The sequence below is a fragment of the Dipodomys spectabilis genome, unplaced genomic scaffold, assembly GCF_019054845.1.
Source record: "Dipodomys spectabilis isolate Male_0828 unplaced genomic scaffold, ASM1905484v1 ptg000098l, whole genome shotgun sequence".
Taxonomy (NCBI): domain Eukaryota; kingdom Metazoa; phylum Chordata; class Mammalia; order Rodentia; family Heteromyidae; genus Dipodomys; species Dipodomys spectabilis.
The window spans coordinates 10,466,011-10,483,282 of NW_024870775.1; the positions used below are offsets into that span (position 1 = coordinate 10,466,011).

Genomic DNA, 17,272 nt, shown 5'->3' on the forward strand with positions numbered 1-17,272 from the left:
AAACTGAGAAATATTCAGGGTATACAAATTTTATTAGCATGGCTGACATCTGTCAACTATTTTGGTTAATTACTCCTGAATTTGGATTCTAGCCTTCAAGTACCTCAAATTTTAATGTATTTGGCATAAACGGTTTTCAAGCGACCATTATCTCTAGTGACTATTTTTGTCTTATTCTAAAATTGTCAGAAATAAGTGTGCTAGCTCTCATAGTTCACTCTGCAGCTAAATAAAATAAATTAATTGACAGAATATTACACACCACATGGTTGAATTTTTTGTCAATGCTTATTAAATGCTTTCAGTATTGCTATGTAGGACATAAAATATTTTGAACTTTCTTAATTACATGTTAGGGACATAACTCTAATACTTTCTCTCCTTTGGAGTAGAAAAAGGCATTTGACTTCTTTAAACACATTGGGTATGGATAGGTCATTTGTGTGGCTTTGTAAGTGAACTCACTTTCTACCCTCATCCAACCTATAAGTCACTTGGGGTATGTGATGGTGGGCTTCTAGCCAGAGATTAGTTTTGAAGTAAAAGAGAAGTATGGTAGGGTGGAAAGATGAGAACTGTGAGAAGGACTAGGAGAGATGAGACAAAGGTGAGTAGAACAAATAATTCATAGAAAGCAAGAGCAGCTGAACACACAGTTCAAATGTCCACAGGCCATCAAAAGGAAAGAGATGAAAAAAAATGCTAAAAATATAAATTGCACCAAACACTGACAAGCACTCACTTAAATGGTACTATTACAACCTGCCATAGTCTTAAAGGAAAAGGACATAAAAATTAGAGGAATCCCCAGTTTGCACAGCTGGCAAAGTGGCAAATTGTTCATTTGAACCTAGGTGGGTTGACCTCATGCCATCTATTTCACCACCCTGGTTCAAAAAGGTACAGTGTCCACTTAAGAGTGGTTTTGAGAAGAAAACAGAATAAGCCTACTTTAAAGACAAAATATCTCCTACCCAGTCACCAGTTTTACTTTTCCGTCCTTCCTTCTCTTTTTATTTCTCTTGCTCTTTCCTTTTAGAAAGGTTTTCCCTAGTTCAAAAGGTTGGCTTACACCTCACAGTCCTCCTGGACTGGGATTATGTCCATGTGTCAACATGCACAGCTCCATTTACATTCTTTATGCAATTGGCCAAAGAGGATTATGGACAGCCACAGTAGCAATGCACCACTCAGCTGACACATGGTAGGAAGTCTGACCTTGGCCTCATTACAAAAATCAACATTTCTTTAGAAAAATGTGAAAGAGGTGCTGGGAAGTTGGCTCAGTGGTAGAGTGCTTGTCTCACATGCATGAGGCCCTGTGTTCGATTCCTCAGCACCACAAAAACAGAAAAAGCTGGAAGTGGCTCTGTGGCTCAAGTAGTAGAGTACTGGCCTTGAACTGAAGAGCTAAGGGACAGTGGTAGAGCACTAGCCTTGAGTGAAGGCTGAGGGATAGTGCTTAGGCCCAGAGTTCAAGACCCACAACCAACCAAAAACAATTCAAAATGATAGCTGGGCACGGGTGGCTCACACCTGTAATCCTAGCTACTCAGGAAGCTGAGATCTGAGGATCATGGTTCAAAGCCAGCCTGGGCAGGAAAGTCCCTGAGACTCTTATCTCCAATAAAAGAAAAAAACTGGAAGTGGCACTGTGGCTCAAGTAGTAGAGTACTGGCATTGAACTGAAGAGCTAAGGGACAGTGTCCAGGTCCAAAGTTCAAGCCCACAACCAACTAAAAAAAAGGGTGGGGGAGAGAGTAACATGAAAGGCTATGTCCTATAACTGACATAGCTATTTAAATACCTATAGTACACCTCATCCTCTTTCCTTCCTATCTAAAACTTTGAAGTTCCCATCAATAATGACTTCATCTTTGCAGGTTCTCCTCACCTGCCTCTCCTATTGGAAACAATTAGGATGGGCACTTAATTGGTCGGTGGGGAGAAGAATTTGCATATTCTTAGATCCCCTGCTTAAATCCATCCTAATGTCACCAAATGTTCATTATCAGATCTGATGTCAGGAAACTAGAGGAGCATACACAAAATCTGAAATATCTATGGGACAGGACATCTGTGCAGAGTTCAAGGCTCTTGATTTGGGAGAGGACTCCAATGTTTACATATATATTTAGCATTTTTTTAAAAATAAAGAAAATAAAACAGAAAGATTCTCAGTGCCCTGTTTAATTAATTGCAATGCACCTGTAAGAAATAAAATTATTTGTGGTCCATTTTTAAGGCAGAACATTAGGCTTTGAGGAGAAAATGACCAGTAGATTGCATGTTCAAGGACCTCCTGATATGACAACTGCAAAGTCCCCAGGCAAACAGGATATCCCCAGGAAAAGAGAATGTTGGGAAGAGATCATTTGACACAGAGGAACTAAGCATCACTGTAAAGAAATGGCAACTTAAACCAGGAAGGGATCACAAATAATATCCCATAAGGATAAGGAAGGATTGTATACCCTACAGTACTCAGCCAAGGAGGAACTTTGGGATAGACCTGAGCACTAGGAGGATAAAATGCTGTAACTGTTCTAGTGTACCTGCTTCCAGACCCTGGTTTTGTAAGACCTCCATGAAAGTCTTGCTTTCACTATACCATGTCTCTCAGTCCATTTTTTTAATCTGGGCAGGTAAGTAGATTTCTTCTCCATAGTCCATCACAAACAACTCCTTCATCTACATATCAAGACATGCACAAGAGGCCTTTATGGTGAACACTTCATGTAACTGCAGTTATTCCTGAGGCTTTCCACATTGTGCACACAGGAAATATTTGGAACAACTGAACACATTATGTGGCTTCTCTTGTACATAAATCTTAGAATCTAGAATATGCTGAGGTAAGAAAATATATTTTGAATACACTTTGCATGATGATGACCAACTGGGTGACATGCATATAAATGACAGAAATCACATGTATTGGGGATATGAAATAATTCAAATCTTAATAGTAGACTTCTAGGGTTAAATATAAATGCATAAAATCTAACAAATAGAAAGACTGCATGATACAACACAAAGTACTGTGTGGAGGGGGTGAGGATTGATTTTGAAAATTGGAGGAGGGTAAGTTACAAATATTGTGTGTGGAAAACTTACTTATTACAGGACCATTTCTGTATATGGAAAATGTAAGAACAATTTTACTGGCTCCAACAAAGTCTCAACATTAGGAAGATCAAATGAGAGAATGTAACAGAGATTGTCAGTCTCACACAGGGAAGGGAGCCTTCTCACTGGCATCATCATATTACCTCTCTTGGAGATGTCAATGGTGTCATTTCTTCACTAAGAAGTTCCAGAACTACAAAAGACAGGACTAGTCAGCTAAAACTTTCAGTACGCTCTCCCAAACATTTCTTCTGTTCTCTTCAATCATATCTAGTTTTGACTGCTAATATCTAATGTGGAGTTACATTTCTCTTAAATTTTCATCATTTTAAAAAACCTTTTTTTGCTCTTCATATACTATAAGATATTTACAATATTATTTTCATATGTCTTTACAAAACGTTAATAGAAAAGAATCATCTTTTATTCCACGCCCCACCCCTCCCAAATCCACTTCTCAATTATGGACAGTAACAATGTTACTTACTTTCAACTGCAAAAATGAATCATTTATTACTTATCACCCAGTCAGGTTTGGTAACAGAATATCTTCACTCCTGAAGGGCAGTGAACAATGAAGATGGAGAAATACAATGTCCAGTATTGATTTTTTTTTTCTGGTCCTGAGGCTTGAACTCAGGACCTAGACACTATCCCTAAGCTTTGTTGTTTAAGGCTAGCACTCTGCCACTTTTATCTTGTATCTGTAGTAAAAGAAATATGGTATAGTCCCTTAAAAAGAAAACAAAATCCCTTTGGATTGGCATTGTGGAAATTTCTGGATGAAAAGTAGTCTCTACCTAGCAAGAAACAAAAAACATTACTTACAAGCAACATGAAGATGGGCTTAACAAGCCTAAGACCACAAATTAAAGCCTAATACGATAGATAGAGAGAAAGAGAGAGAGAGAAACTTTTTAAAAGTAGATCAGGCTCTCCTGGACAGTTGAGGTCCTCAGATACTAAAAACAGACACTTGTTACATTGTGACAAATCCATTAGCCTAAATTCTCTGTATTTTCTCAATGATACATCACAACATGTAAATATATGCATTCTTTGGAGAACATCTATTGTTCATGAAATGAGTTTGGGGAAGCAGGGGAAGGAAGTTGAAAGCATCCTAGCATTCCTTCAAGCTCTTATTCACAACTCTAGACCACAAGTGCTGGAAAAAGGGGGAAGAGGGGATGCAGATTTGGTTCTGACCCAAATATTCTTCAAAATGTAATGGCAGCTGCTTCTTTTAAGGATCAACAACTTTTAAAATATTCCACAATAAAAGAGAAAAATTTTAGGTGGAGATTAAGAGATTGCAGTTACAAGCCAGATGACACATCATTTCACTCAATGGCTGCGTACAGTGATACATTCCTGTCATCCCTAGAGACAAGTAGGACTGTAGCCCAGACCAGCCTGGGCAGAAAGTGAGACCCTACCTCAAAAATAAACTCAAAAGGGTACAGGAGGTGTGGCTGAAGTACTAGATAAAACACTTGCCTTGCAAGTGCAAGGCTCTAAATCAATCCTCCCATGTCACAAAAAATGTGTATATATGCAACAATTTATACTATCTACCTATACATATACACAATATATATCATACATTTTACATATTTTATGATATACATATATATATTACACAGGCACATGCATGTGCACATACATTTTACATGGTGTACGGCCAAGAACATTAATAAAAGGGCTTTCTCAAGTATAATCTTCAACATTTGCTATTTAAAATTTTTCATTTCTTATCTCAGTTGCCAAATTTCAATCTTCATTGATTAAAAACATAGCACAACTCCTTGCATACAAATTTATTCAGATTTGCAAACATTAAATCATCATTAGATTAGAATGACAAGCATGACAAAATTAATATACCAAAAGAGGTTTAGGGAAATACAAAACCTAAAATGTATTGAATTAGGTTTTAAATTGAACCCATACAAGCTTAAGTTCAATGAAAACCAATACTGCACACTTTTAAATCAATTATTTCATAATCATCCAACTAAATCCTTTAATTTACCAAGAAATCCTATCTGAAAAGTTTCTAAAGTCAGCCATAAAATACCACTGAAATGCAAATTAGATCTAAACTTCTTGTAAATCCATCAACTGTCACCTTGCCTCAATTTATCAAATCACTTTACATGAGTGAATCCTGAAAGAGTCCTCGGGGCTCATTAGTGTTACAATTAAGAGCCATATTATAGTGAAAATAAAATGACATAATTATTTTGAGTAATTATGGATCTAAACTCTTGAAAATAACTTATCATTCAAGCTACATGATACCAAGCTCATGTATAACTTTACACATAATTGAGACCTAATTTTAAAAACTAATGTGTAGTTATGAGAAACTGTCCAACCTTTTAAAGATATTTTTAATAGAAAAAAAACTTTTGTAGATTCCTTTAAACCATCTTGTGGTGAACAATGGGTTCAGGGAAAAGGTTATAGCTGGAAATTAACTTTGGGGATAATCATCATAAATCCACTGAGAGAAGGTGATGGCTCCAGAAAGCAAGTACAAAGTTGAGTAGATAGCAAGCCAAAGATGCCCTTACAAGAGAGGCCAAAGAGTGAGTGGGTATGTAAAATAGCCTGGAGAGAGGTTATACTGTAGTTCCTTTGTAAAAGATAGGCCCTAAGAAGTCAGATGATAAAAATGGTGTGGAGACCAGTGAAATAGATCCATAGGGCCAGGTTCTGGTAGCTCTCCCATGTAATCCTAATTGCTCAGGAAGATGAGACCTGAGGATCACAGTTCGAAGTCAGCCAAGACTCCATGAGACTCTTATCTCCAATTAACTGCCAGAAAACCAGAAGTGGAGCTGTGGCTCAAAGTGGTAGAACACTAACTTTGAGCAAAAATTGCTCAAAAATTGCCATGCCCAGACCCTGAGTCAGAACTTTTCAATCATTTGAAGAAGCTAAACAAACTGATTCAAGTAAGAACTGATTGATCTGGTACTTTACTCTTTTTTTTTTTTCATTTAACTTTGTATCTTATATAATATAGATGGAGATTTCACAACTAGGAAATGTCTTCAAAAACTTTGGAATTTTACTCATTATCTTTCTGAAAAATAACTATGAGACAAGAGAATATAAATACTGCTCTTAAAAAAAGCCAATTCCTGGCATAAAAACAGACTTGAGGACCAATGGAATAGAACTGAAGACCAAAAAATGAACCCACAGACCTATAGCCACCTACTCTTCGATAAGGGAACTAAAAAAATAGAATGGAAGAAAGACAGCCTCTTCAGTAAATGGTACTGGCAAAAATGGTTAAACACCAGTACAAAACTAAAGCTAGATCCTTATATATCACCCTGCACCAGAATCAACTCCAAATGGATCTAAGACCTCAAAGTCAAAGCAGACACCCTGAAAACATTACAGGAAGGAATAGGAAAAACTCGAGGGCTCCTTGGCACAGGCAGAAATTTTCTTAATAGAGACCCAGGAACACAACAAATCAAAGAAAGGTTGGACAAATGGGATTGCATGAAACTCCAGAGCTTCTGCATAGCAAAGGACAATAGTAAGATCAATAGAAAGCCTACAGATTGGGAGAAGATCATCACTAGCTATACAACAGACAGCCTTATATTTAAAATATACTTAGATCTCAAAAAATTAAATCCCCAACAACAAATCCTCAAAGAAACAACCCCCCCATCAACAAGTAGGCTAAGGACTTAAAAAGAGACTTCTCTGAAGAGGAAATAAGGATGGCCAAAAGCCACATACCTGAAGAAATGCTTAACTTCTCTAGCTATAAAACAAATGCAAATCAAAACAACACTGAGATTCCACTTCACCCCAGTTAGAATGGCTATAGCAATCAAGAAATCTAATAGCAACAGATGCTGGAAGGGATGTGACCAAAAAGGAATGCTACTGCATTGCTGGTAGGAATGTAAATTTGTTCAACCACTTTGGAAAGCAGTATGGAGGTTCCTCAAAAGACTCCACATAGAGCTTCCCTATGACCCAGCAATCCCACTTTTGGGCATTTACCCAAACAATCACAAACAAGACCATACTAAGGCTACTAGCACAACTATGTTTATCACAGCATTATTCACTATAGCTAAGATATGGAACCAACCTAGATGCCCCTCAGTAGATGAATGGATCAAGAAAATGTAATATATATATATATATATATATATTATATATATATATATATATATAAATAATAGAATTCTGCCTCCATCAGAAAGAATGACATTGCCCCCATTTGTTAGAAAATGGAAAGACTTGGAAAAAATCATATTAAGTGAAGTAAGCCAGGCCCAAAGAAACACAGGTCCTACGGTTTCCCTTATGTGCAATAACTAGTATATGTCTAGGACAAGCAGAAAAAGTCAAAAGCTATGTACATATGACCATATAAGATGTTGCTAAGTGAAATGAACCCCAAGATAGGGCATAAGAGGTTTTATTTATGTTGCTGTTGTTTTTAATGTACTTATAATGTACTGTGTGAGTTTTTTGTTTCTTTTGTATGTTTTTGCACCATGGTATAACCCCTGTTTGCACTGTACTTGATTCCAGTGCCATGCATATAAATTTTTCTAATCTGGGGAGGGGAAGGGAAATAACAAAATGCTGAAATAAGGATACAGGCTGACCTGTTGAGAGGTACTAAGATACGTATTCAAATTTTTTTTTCTTTCATGCAATTGTTTCTAACACATTTATAAGATTATTTCTTTGTTGCTTTGTATGTCCCTCCCCCACGGTATAACCCCTGCTTTCACTGTATTTGATGTTGTTATAATTTGTGGAGTGGAAGGGAAAAAATAAATCGTTTAAATAGGGATACAGGTGGACCCATTGCAACAATGAGACGTACAAGTCGTTATGCCGAAAACGAACTTTACAACTTTGGTGGGGGGCGGGGAGGAGGGCTGGGTGGGGGGACGGGGGGAGGATGGGATGGGAAGGGGAAACAAAGGAAGAGGCTACAATGATTGATAAGAAATGTACTCATTATCTTGCCCATGTAATTGTAACCCCTCTGTACAGTATTTTCACAATAAAAATTTAAAAAAAAGAAAACTAACTGTATAGCTTCGGGCGGGGGGGGGGGGGAGTTAAGGGATGATAGGGGAAAAACAAAGGATGGGGTAACTAACAATGCTTGATAGCAAATGTACTTATACCTTATTCATGTAACTGTAACCCCTTTGTACAGTATCTTTACAATAAAAATATATATTAAAAAATAAAATACATTTTTAAGTTTAGGAATAGTTAAAACACGTAATGTTAAATGTTCTTATCACAAAGTAATGACAATATTTTAGGTGATTCTATTTTATATATATATGTATGTATATATGTGTGTTGGAATATCAAATTGTACCTTATAAATATGTGCAATTGTTATTTTTCAACTAAAATTAAAATATAATTTAAAAGTATATTATATCCATATAAGGACAAATTATTCAGCCATAAAAGGAAACAAACTATTGATATGTGCTATAATATAGATGAGACTTAGGAATATGATTAGTAAAAGATACCATACCCCAAATATTACCTATTTTATATTTGCATTCCTATAGACTATCCATAAGTGGCAAATTTTTAGAGAGAATACAAATCAATTTTCATCTAGGACTGATCTAAGAATTAAAGCTTACTGAAAATGAGTATAAGAGATGTTTTAAGTCAGTGGACTTGTTCTAAAATTATATTTTGATGCTTAGTCAAATGACTTTGTAAGTTTACTAAAAATCACTGAATTGTACACCTAGAGTACATGCATTTATGAAACAAAAATTATACCTCAATGAAACTATCAAAAAGACAAAAAGGGCCAGTTCCAGCCTGTGCCTGTTTCTCTAAAGGTCAACGAAGAGGTAGCGATAGGCAAACCCAGAATGAACTCTGTTCTCCCTACAATTTTGGTCTCCAATGCTACCTGTGCCACTGCCCAACAGGGGTTACATCTTGGAACCCCAAAAGCAGACTGTCATGGTTGGGATATTAAGTGTCCCACCAGAAGGTCCATGTGTTAAGGTCATAGTCCTTAGCTGCTGGATCCAGTCATAGAGAGGTAACTAGATCATAAGGGCTCTTCTAACCAATATATTAACCCACTGATGTACTCCTAATTTTCTGGCATTACTAGTCAGAGGAAATAGTTACTGGGGAGGTGCCTTTGAACTATATCTCTCGCCTGGCCTCTATCTCTCCATTTCTCTTGCCTTCTTGACCACTCTGAGGTAAAATGTATTTCCTTCCACAAGCTTGATGCTATGATGCTTTTCTTCAAAACAGATACACAGCAATGGAGCAAGCCAACCACAGACAGCAACATGAGCCAAAATATATCATTCCTCCCATTAAGTTGCTTTTCTCAGGCATGTTGTCACAGTGACAAGACACCTGACTAACAAGAGAAGCCTGAGTTGCTGACAGCAGCAAGTCACACCTCATGTTATAAAGAAGCTGTGTGTCACTGGCTGGCATCTCAGCTGAAGTACTTCACTGGCAAAACAATCATTGACTAGGGTACAGCCAAATGTATCTACATATGAAATGGAGAAGATACTAATGGGCTGACTAAAATGGAGATCTGTGATCTCCAACAAATGGTGGCTCAGTTATGGCACTCGTGACTAATCAAACTGCTTCAGGGTTAAGTACAAGGTTGTACAGCTAGCTCACCCACTGTATTCACCAAATCAAGGGCAGGAAACTGGAAATTCTCTTCCAAGGTCCTGATGACAGCACATCCTGACTTAATCCATTTTATGTCTGGATTTGACCATGGTTCCAGAGCTTCTCCATGTCTTGCTGTCTGTCTGACATAGTGAAGAGAGCAATATATCAAGAACACTTTCTCAGTCTTTAAAAAGAAAGGAACAAAGTCCTTCACAAAACAGGCCAAAATTGGCACAGAGACAGAATATAAAATGGACTGTCATCAGTATTTCTGCCTCTTTTTTGCTGTTACTCCTAAACTTCAACTGATGGCTTAAGTGGAACACTGCCTGAAATGGTTAGATATGTGGGAGAACAATTCTTATCACCTTGTTAATGTAATGAAGTACCTATATGCAATGTTGCCTAGTTTACAAAACACACTACTGTGTTACATTTACAGATAAACTTAAAATGAAATTATGCCTGAAACAAATTCTTGCAGTCCACTGTGGCAAGCAAATAATCTGCAACACTACCAAGCCTGTGACACATAAGAGCCATGTTAAAGATGAATTTCCCAAATTTGCAATTGTATCTTTTTTCCCCTAAGCCAAGAGTACTGCTCTTAAAATGTTTCCAAATCATTGAGCTTAGAATGGCAATAAGATTTCCCACATGTTTGTATTTTATGTTGGTCCACAAAGATGAATAGTTCTTAGCCCAAGCAGTCTTTAATGTTATGATTTTTGTTGTGCTAGAAAATGTTTCTATTTCATATAAATTGAAACAGAAGAGAAGAAGAGGAAATAAAATTAGAAGAAAGAGGAGTTAGGGATAGTAATGAAGCCAAGGAGCTTACTTACCAAATACAATCACCTGACAACTTACCATATCACCAAAAATAATTAATAATAATAATAACAATCAAATCCAACCTACCTTCTCCCCAAGAGCTAAAATACTAACCCAAACATACTGCCTTTTCCAAGGGTGCAAACATTTTTACTTAAGGCAGTATTAAAGGGATACAAAATCTATCTCACTGGAGATGTGGCTCAAGTAGTAGAGCACTTACCTGGTAAGTTTAATACCTTGAATTCAAACACCAGCACCACCAAGAATACAAAAATTATATGGGCAATACTGTGGCTTAATTGGTAGAGTGCTAGCCAATGAGTGAAAGCAACAGGTACCAAGTTCAAGTCCTATTCTCAGACTTAAAAAAAAATCATTAGAAGCCAGTTGAGACAGAATAGGGAAGCCATTAGCCAGATGGCACAGGAACACTAGTGACACTCTGTTACTTGTGGAAACTATGCTGCCACACTTGGAAGCAACTGGCCAGTCTGAGTTATGCTACCTGGGATTTCTGGGAATAGGTTTCCCAATCAAGGAAAATCATTGTCTGGGACTGGAGAAAAATGTCCTCTCAACTGAAAGGAAAACTAGCTTAATTCAGAGACCTCAATAGCAATGAAACAGAATTCTTCAAGATTCTAGTCACTCTTTTCCGTATATGAATATTTACAAAGTAATAACAGGCAATGAATCTGCATGACCATGAGGCTCAGCCATGAAATTCTTTCCAGTGAAGGTGTCACAGCAGTACTCATCTTTACAAGACAGGTCCAGAGAAATCTCAAAGAAAAGAAATAATAAACAGATGGAGCAAAATAATTTCATTTATGTGTTATAAGCAGATTTTGCCATTATACTCATGAGGAAAAAAAACTTACCCAATCAGTCAAAAACATTTTATGGCAGAGCAAGGTACAGGCTACCTGGATTCAAATTAAAATTCAAGTAGTGTCTGTCTCTAGCCACTCTGTGCTTCAAGAGTTTTTCTGTAAAAACCTTGGCAAAATATACTTCCTCCTTATAGTAATATGGTTTTAAATAACTAAGACTGCTACATAAATTCAACATAAATATATGATAAACTACTCTTTCAGCCTACCTGAAGCCCTAGAGCTTGTTTAGATGTTAGCTTTTAGGGTATTTTACTCTCTAGAGAATTGATCCACCAGCAGGCATAAGATTACCATGGTACAAGACAATTCTTCAACCCTGTGACATCAAAATTCTAGTAGCAATAGATAAAGTAAAACTGCCTACAGTCACTCTTGACTGGGGTGAGATGACGGCACAAGCACACACCGATTCAGTATAGGTGTCATGATGGGAAGACAATGTGATGAGACTGGTGTCAACATCCCTGCCAAATTGTAGCAAAACTGAGACTAATGCTAATATTACACTAGAAAAGTTCACCCCCAAATCTAGGGGATGAAGATACTATTTGTTTTCTGAAGTCTGCAAAGCATTGCTTTTTAAGGATTTCACATAGATACACTGAATTCTTGACAACATTCTATGACAAAAAGAAAGACTCATGTGGGAACTGGGGGTCCCCATTTAATCCACTAGGTGTGTTTTTAAACTGATATATGTGTAAATTTTTATTGATCATATTTTGGCAATAGAGAAGCAGATCTTAAAGGAAGTCACAGGAGAATCTTTTCATATACTTCAAATTTTAATTTTTTAAAAACATTACTTTTGATTTGTATAAAATCCTCTTTGCTATTCAATTTTCTAAATCTTAAGATAACTGTATTTCTATTGAGTAGACCCCATATTATTTATGAAGAAGGAGGCAGAGGTGAATGTCCTTTCTCAAGGTTACAAAGCTAGTCAGGTGCAAAATAGATTGTATCTCAGAGTTCAAATTCCTGCTTCTCCCCTTAGTCCACTGGGCCATGCTGCTTCTCTGCCTGAACTGAAAATAGATTAGAATAAAAGATTACCATAAAAGTTTGATTCTTCCATTCACCACTTCATGAACTGCCTTTATGAGTACAATACTGAGAAACTGATTTGATATTCACCTTTGATATTTTTTAATGCAATAAAGCAGCATAGACTCTGACTAAAAGGCCTGGTCTTCCTTATAGAAGGTCTATGTTTTGAAATTAACCACCTAAAAACATTGGCAAGCTGTTAAGTTTCTGGTCAGGTAAAATAGTTGGACTGAAAAAAATTCTTATCTGTAGAGAATGCTTGCTCATGGGCTTCCTTTGTATCACAGTTTTTTGGAAGCTCTTTATTATTAGAGATAACTGCAAAAGTTTCTTTGGGAGCACAGAATATACATTTTTCTTAGTTTAATGTACTAAAAAAAAAAAAAAGAAAAAAGCCAGTAACAGAAAAACTAAACATGAGTAACAACCCACAGCAAGCAGCCCCACTCTTCCTCCCTAGAGGATGGTTAGAGGAAGGATCAGAACCCACCCCCTGGTCACAGACAGTGGAACTATCGACACATGCCTTAGCACCAGATAGGGCAAAGGTACCCTATCTCTTGGGATTGTGGAATTGGGACTCAGAGAGTAGTTAGGTTTTGCTGGTCACAAACTAAAAGGATGTAAAATCACAAACTGAGTAACAGTGCTCAGAGGTTTAGAGAGTCATTCTTTATAGGGAGCAATGGAGCCTGCTTACAGTGATGGCTAGGCCAGGCAAATGGAGACACAGAGGTGATACAGCAAGTTCCTGAGCCTCTAGCAGAGCTGTACTCCTTCCTCAAGTCTCTGCAATCAAGTGAAAGCCCCCAATTACCTTAAGACTGGAATCCTTTTAATTATTGTTCTGTTACTTCCTATCAAATTAATGGATTACTGATTAGAAGACAGTTTCAATACACAAAAACCAATTTACTATAAGTATCTAAACCTAGACAACAGTGAGTCCTTTTGTTATCAAATTCAGAACCCCTGAGATTTGACTCACAAAAGCAGCTGACATGCAGAGGTGAAGACTCCATCCTCTGCAGGTGTACAATTAACCAAGCACTGGGCCTCCCAGTCATCCGTAGTGCTGCTTCTAAGATGGGCTGTCCACTAGGTGAGGAGCAGTGCTTATCTCAGTCCCAAAATAAAACTTGAAAGATAGTATTTTATATTTAAAACGAATCATTTAACTAGGGATACAGGTGGACCCATTGCAACAATGAGATGTACAAGTCGTTATGTCGAAAAACGAACTTTACAACTTTGGTGGGGGGTGGGAGGAAGGTCAGGTGGGGGGAGGAGGGAGTATAGGAAGGGGAAACAAAGAGGAGGCAGCAATGCTTGATAAGAAATGTACTCATTATCTTGCCCATGTAATTGTAACTCCTCTGTACGGTATTCTCACAATAAAAATAAATAAATAAAATAAGATTAATGCACAAAAAACTTACATGCATTTCAAATGCAGAAAGTGAAATAGAAATACTGAAATACATATTGATATGCATATAAAATGGTCAAGTGTGATGACACATGCCTATAATCTCAGACACAGGAAGTAGGAAGTAGGTAGGATAGTAGTCCAGATCAGCCTTGTACAAAACATGTAAGATTCAATATGAAAATAAGGAAAGAACACAACGGGTATAGCTCAAGTGGTAGAGAACCTGCCTAACAGTGTACAGTGCTGAGTTCAAACTCCAGAACCACCAAAAAGGGGTAGAGAAGATTTGCAGTGGGTATATTTTCCAACCTTATTTCTACATAAAAATATATCTTTAAGGCTAATACAAGATACTGCATGACCAAAGATGAGAAATATACTTCCCACATATCTTTCTTCTATTTTTGGCGCGTGAGGGGAAGTTGGTCATGGGGCTTGAACTCAGGGTCTGGGCTCTCCCTAAGCTTTTCTGCTCAAGGCTAGTGCTCCATCACTTTGAGCTAAAGCTCCACTTCCTGGATTTCTGGTGGTTAACTGGAGATAACAGTCTCACAGACTCTCCTGCCTGTACTGGCTTTGAACCACAATCCTCAGATCTCAGCCTCTTGAGTAGCTAAAATTACAGCCATTAGCCACCAGTGTCTGGCTCCTTTCTTTTAATGTTTCAGTCTGCCATCTTCCACTTACGAGTCATATTTAAAAATACTGCTGAAAAGTATTACTAGCTCTGCAACTTCAGAAATGATACTTAGGTTAATTTTTAGAGATTAAAAAATTAATCTAAGGGGCTAGGGAGGTGGCCCAGTGGTAGAGTGCTTCCCTTGCATGTATGAGGCCCTAGGTTCAATTCCTCAGCACCACATAAGCAGAAAAAGCCAAAAGTGGCATTGTGGCTCAAGTGGTAAAGCGCTAGCCATAAGCTGAAGAGCTGAGAAGACAATGCCAGGCCCAGACTTCAGGCCCACAACCAATACCCCCCCCCAAAAAAAAATTAACTTAACACTACTAGTGTGTGATGATATTAGAGGCATCTATTTTTTTCCTTAAGTATATTTTTTTTCTCAACCTTCCTCTGTCTAGGTGTGTGTAGTCATTGGTTGAGCCCATTCTACTTCACAGCTCTCTTGTGCACTGAACAACTCATTCTCCTCAACACTTTAGAAGGTGAACTGAATCACATATTCATAACCCATAGAGATTAAAATACTTAACATAGGCCATACAATCAGCTGACAAGATGAACTGAGCAGAAACCATTGGGCCTTTGCCTGAATCTGGAAGGTGAGATCAGGTCAATTAACAGCCCCTAACTGCTGCTGAGCACTAGACTTCCCCACTCCTAACCTGCAGCCTGAGTTCTCCACTTAACTACCGGGAAGTTTCTTTCCTTCTCAGGGATTTTTAATTTCTTCTGGGCTGGTCCTTCCTTCATTCTAAGGCTGAGAACTCTTCATTCACTACAAGAAACAAACTAATGTAGAGCAGGTTTGTTGCCAGCCTCCAGCAACTTTACAGAGTAATTTGTTTTCATGCCAGCCCAGGCAATCTCACGTGACCAGCCAAGCCTAGTAGAGATGAAGTGTCCTTACAACAGGGCCACAGACCTGCCTAGGAAATGCCAATACAGTTCTTCAGTTATAATCTATTTGTAATTAGGACTTCATCAGTATTTTCTTTGACAGAACATAGGAGATAGCTGGAGAATACCATAATATTAAAGGCCAGATAATGTAAAGATTACATTAATGAATCTGTACCACTTTTTAGCTACATGACCCATCAGTCATTTAATCTTTCCAACACTCCAATTTCTTCATTTGTGAAATGACAGTAGCTGCTGAAAGTCCTTGCTTTGCAAAGTTCTAAGGAACATAAACTTCAGTTACCACAGTGTTAACATCATTCTCCCAATAACAAGAATTAAAATGTCAGTTGCTATATTCAGCACACATGAGTAATTTAATAAAAGACAAACTTTGCCACTGGCACTTCAATGTACTATTGGTACATAAATAACAGATGTGTATCATGATCAACATCAATGTCTGCCACTGGCCAGTGTAGCACTTGGGTCACACACAGACAGAGTCTTGGATATGACTGTGTTGCCCCAACATCCTAGTGGAAAACCTATTCACCATTTTACAAAATGGGTAACTAGCCAACCTAGATAAAACTACAGTGAGAAGCACTGCAAACACTGGAGGTGAAATCTGAATCAAACATGAATGCTGCAGGTGCTAGTAGTTCACACCTGTAATCCTACCTACTCAGGAGGCTGCAATCTAAGAATAATGGTTCAAAGCCAGCGTTGGCAGGAATGCCCATATGAATTGTATCTCTACCAAAAAGCCAGAAGTGGGCCTGTGGTCCAAGTAGTAGAGTACCAGCCTTGAGCAAAAAAGCTAAGGGACAATGCCCAGGCCGAGTTAAAGTCCTAGTACTGGTGCATGCACGTGTGTGCGTGTGTGCGCACGCACGCACACACACACACACACGCACACACACGCACACGCACACGCACATGCACATGTGTGCGCTCAAATAATAATAAAAATAAAATGAACTTGAATGGTTTGATCTGATTTTCTATAGTTTGAACTCAGAGCCTCACTTACTAGGCAGGTGTTCTACCTCCAGCCAATGGATGGAGTTTAGAGAAGAGACATTGACTGTGGGAATGTTGACATCTAGGCTGTGAGAAACAATCAATGTGAATACCCAAGGACAAGGAGGAAGATGTCCCAAAGGAGGTGGGACAGCACAAACCTTCGAATTAAAGGAACTCTAGACAATATTCACAGCACCAAAAGCACAAAGGTAAAAGTGAGCAGCAGAGATAAACTTGGGAAGGAGTATGAAAATCCACCATAGCACAGAAAAAAACCAATGTTCCATGTCACATGCTTTGTGTTCAATTACTTACTATGAGTTACTTTTTATGGTAGTGTCACAAGTGTGTGTGTGTGTGTGTGTGTGTGTGTGTGTGTGTGTGTGTGTGTGTGTGTGTGTGTGTGTGTGTGTGTGTGTGTAGTTTGCTTTTGAAATAAGGTCTTGCTATATATCCCAGGCTTCCCTCAAATTGGGATCCCCTGCCTCAATTCCCAGTGCTGAGTTTACAGGAGGATATTACCACGCTTAACTCATGTTTTTTATGTTTATATCCTATACATCTATAACCAATGGAGAGTTTTTAACATTTAAACAAAAATTTTAAATGGCC

At 37.9% G+C, this 17,272-nt stretch overlaps 1 protein-coding gene across 1 annotated transcript in view; it reads right to left on the reverse strand.

Moving 5' to 3' along the window:
• Positions 1 to 17,272, reverse strand: part of Sdk1 (sidekick cell adhesion molecule 1) — an 836,641-nt gene that overhangs the window by 664,670 nt on the left and 154,699 nt on the right. The gene's annotated exons all lie outside the window — the stretch shown is intronic.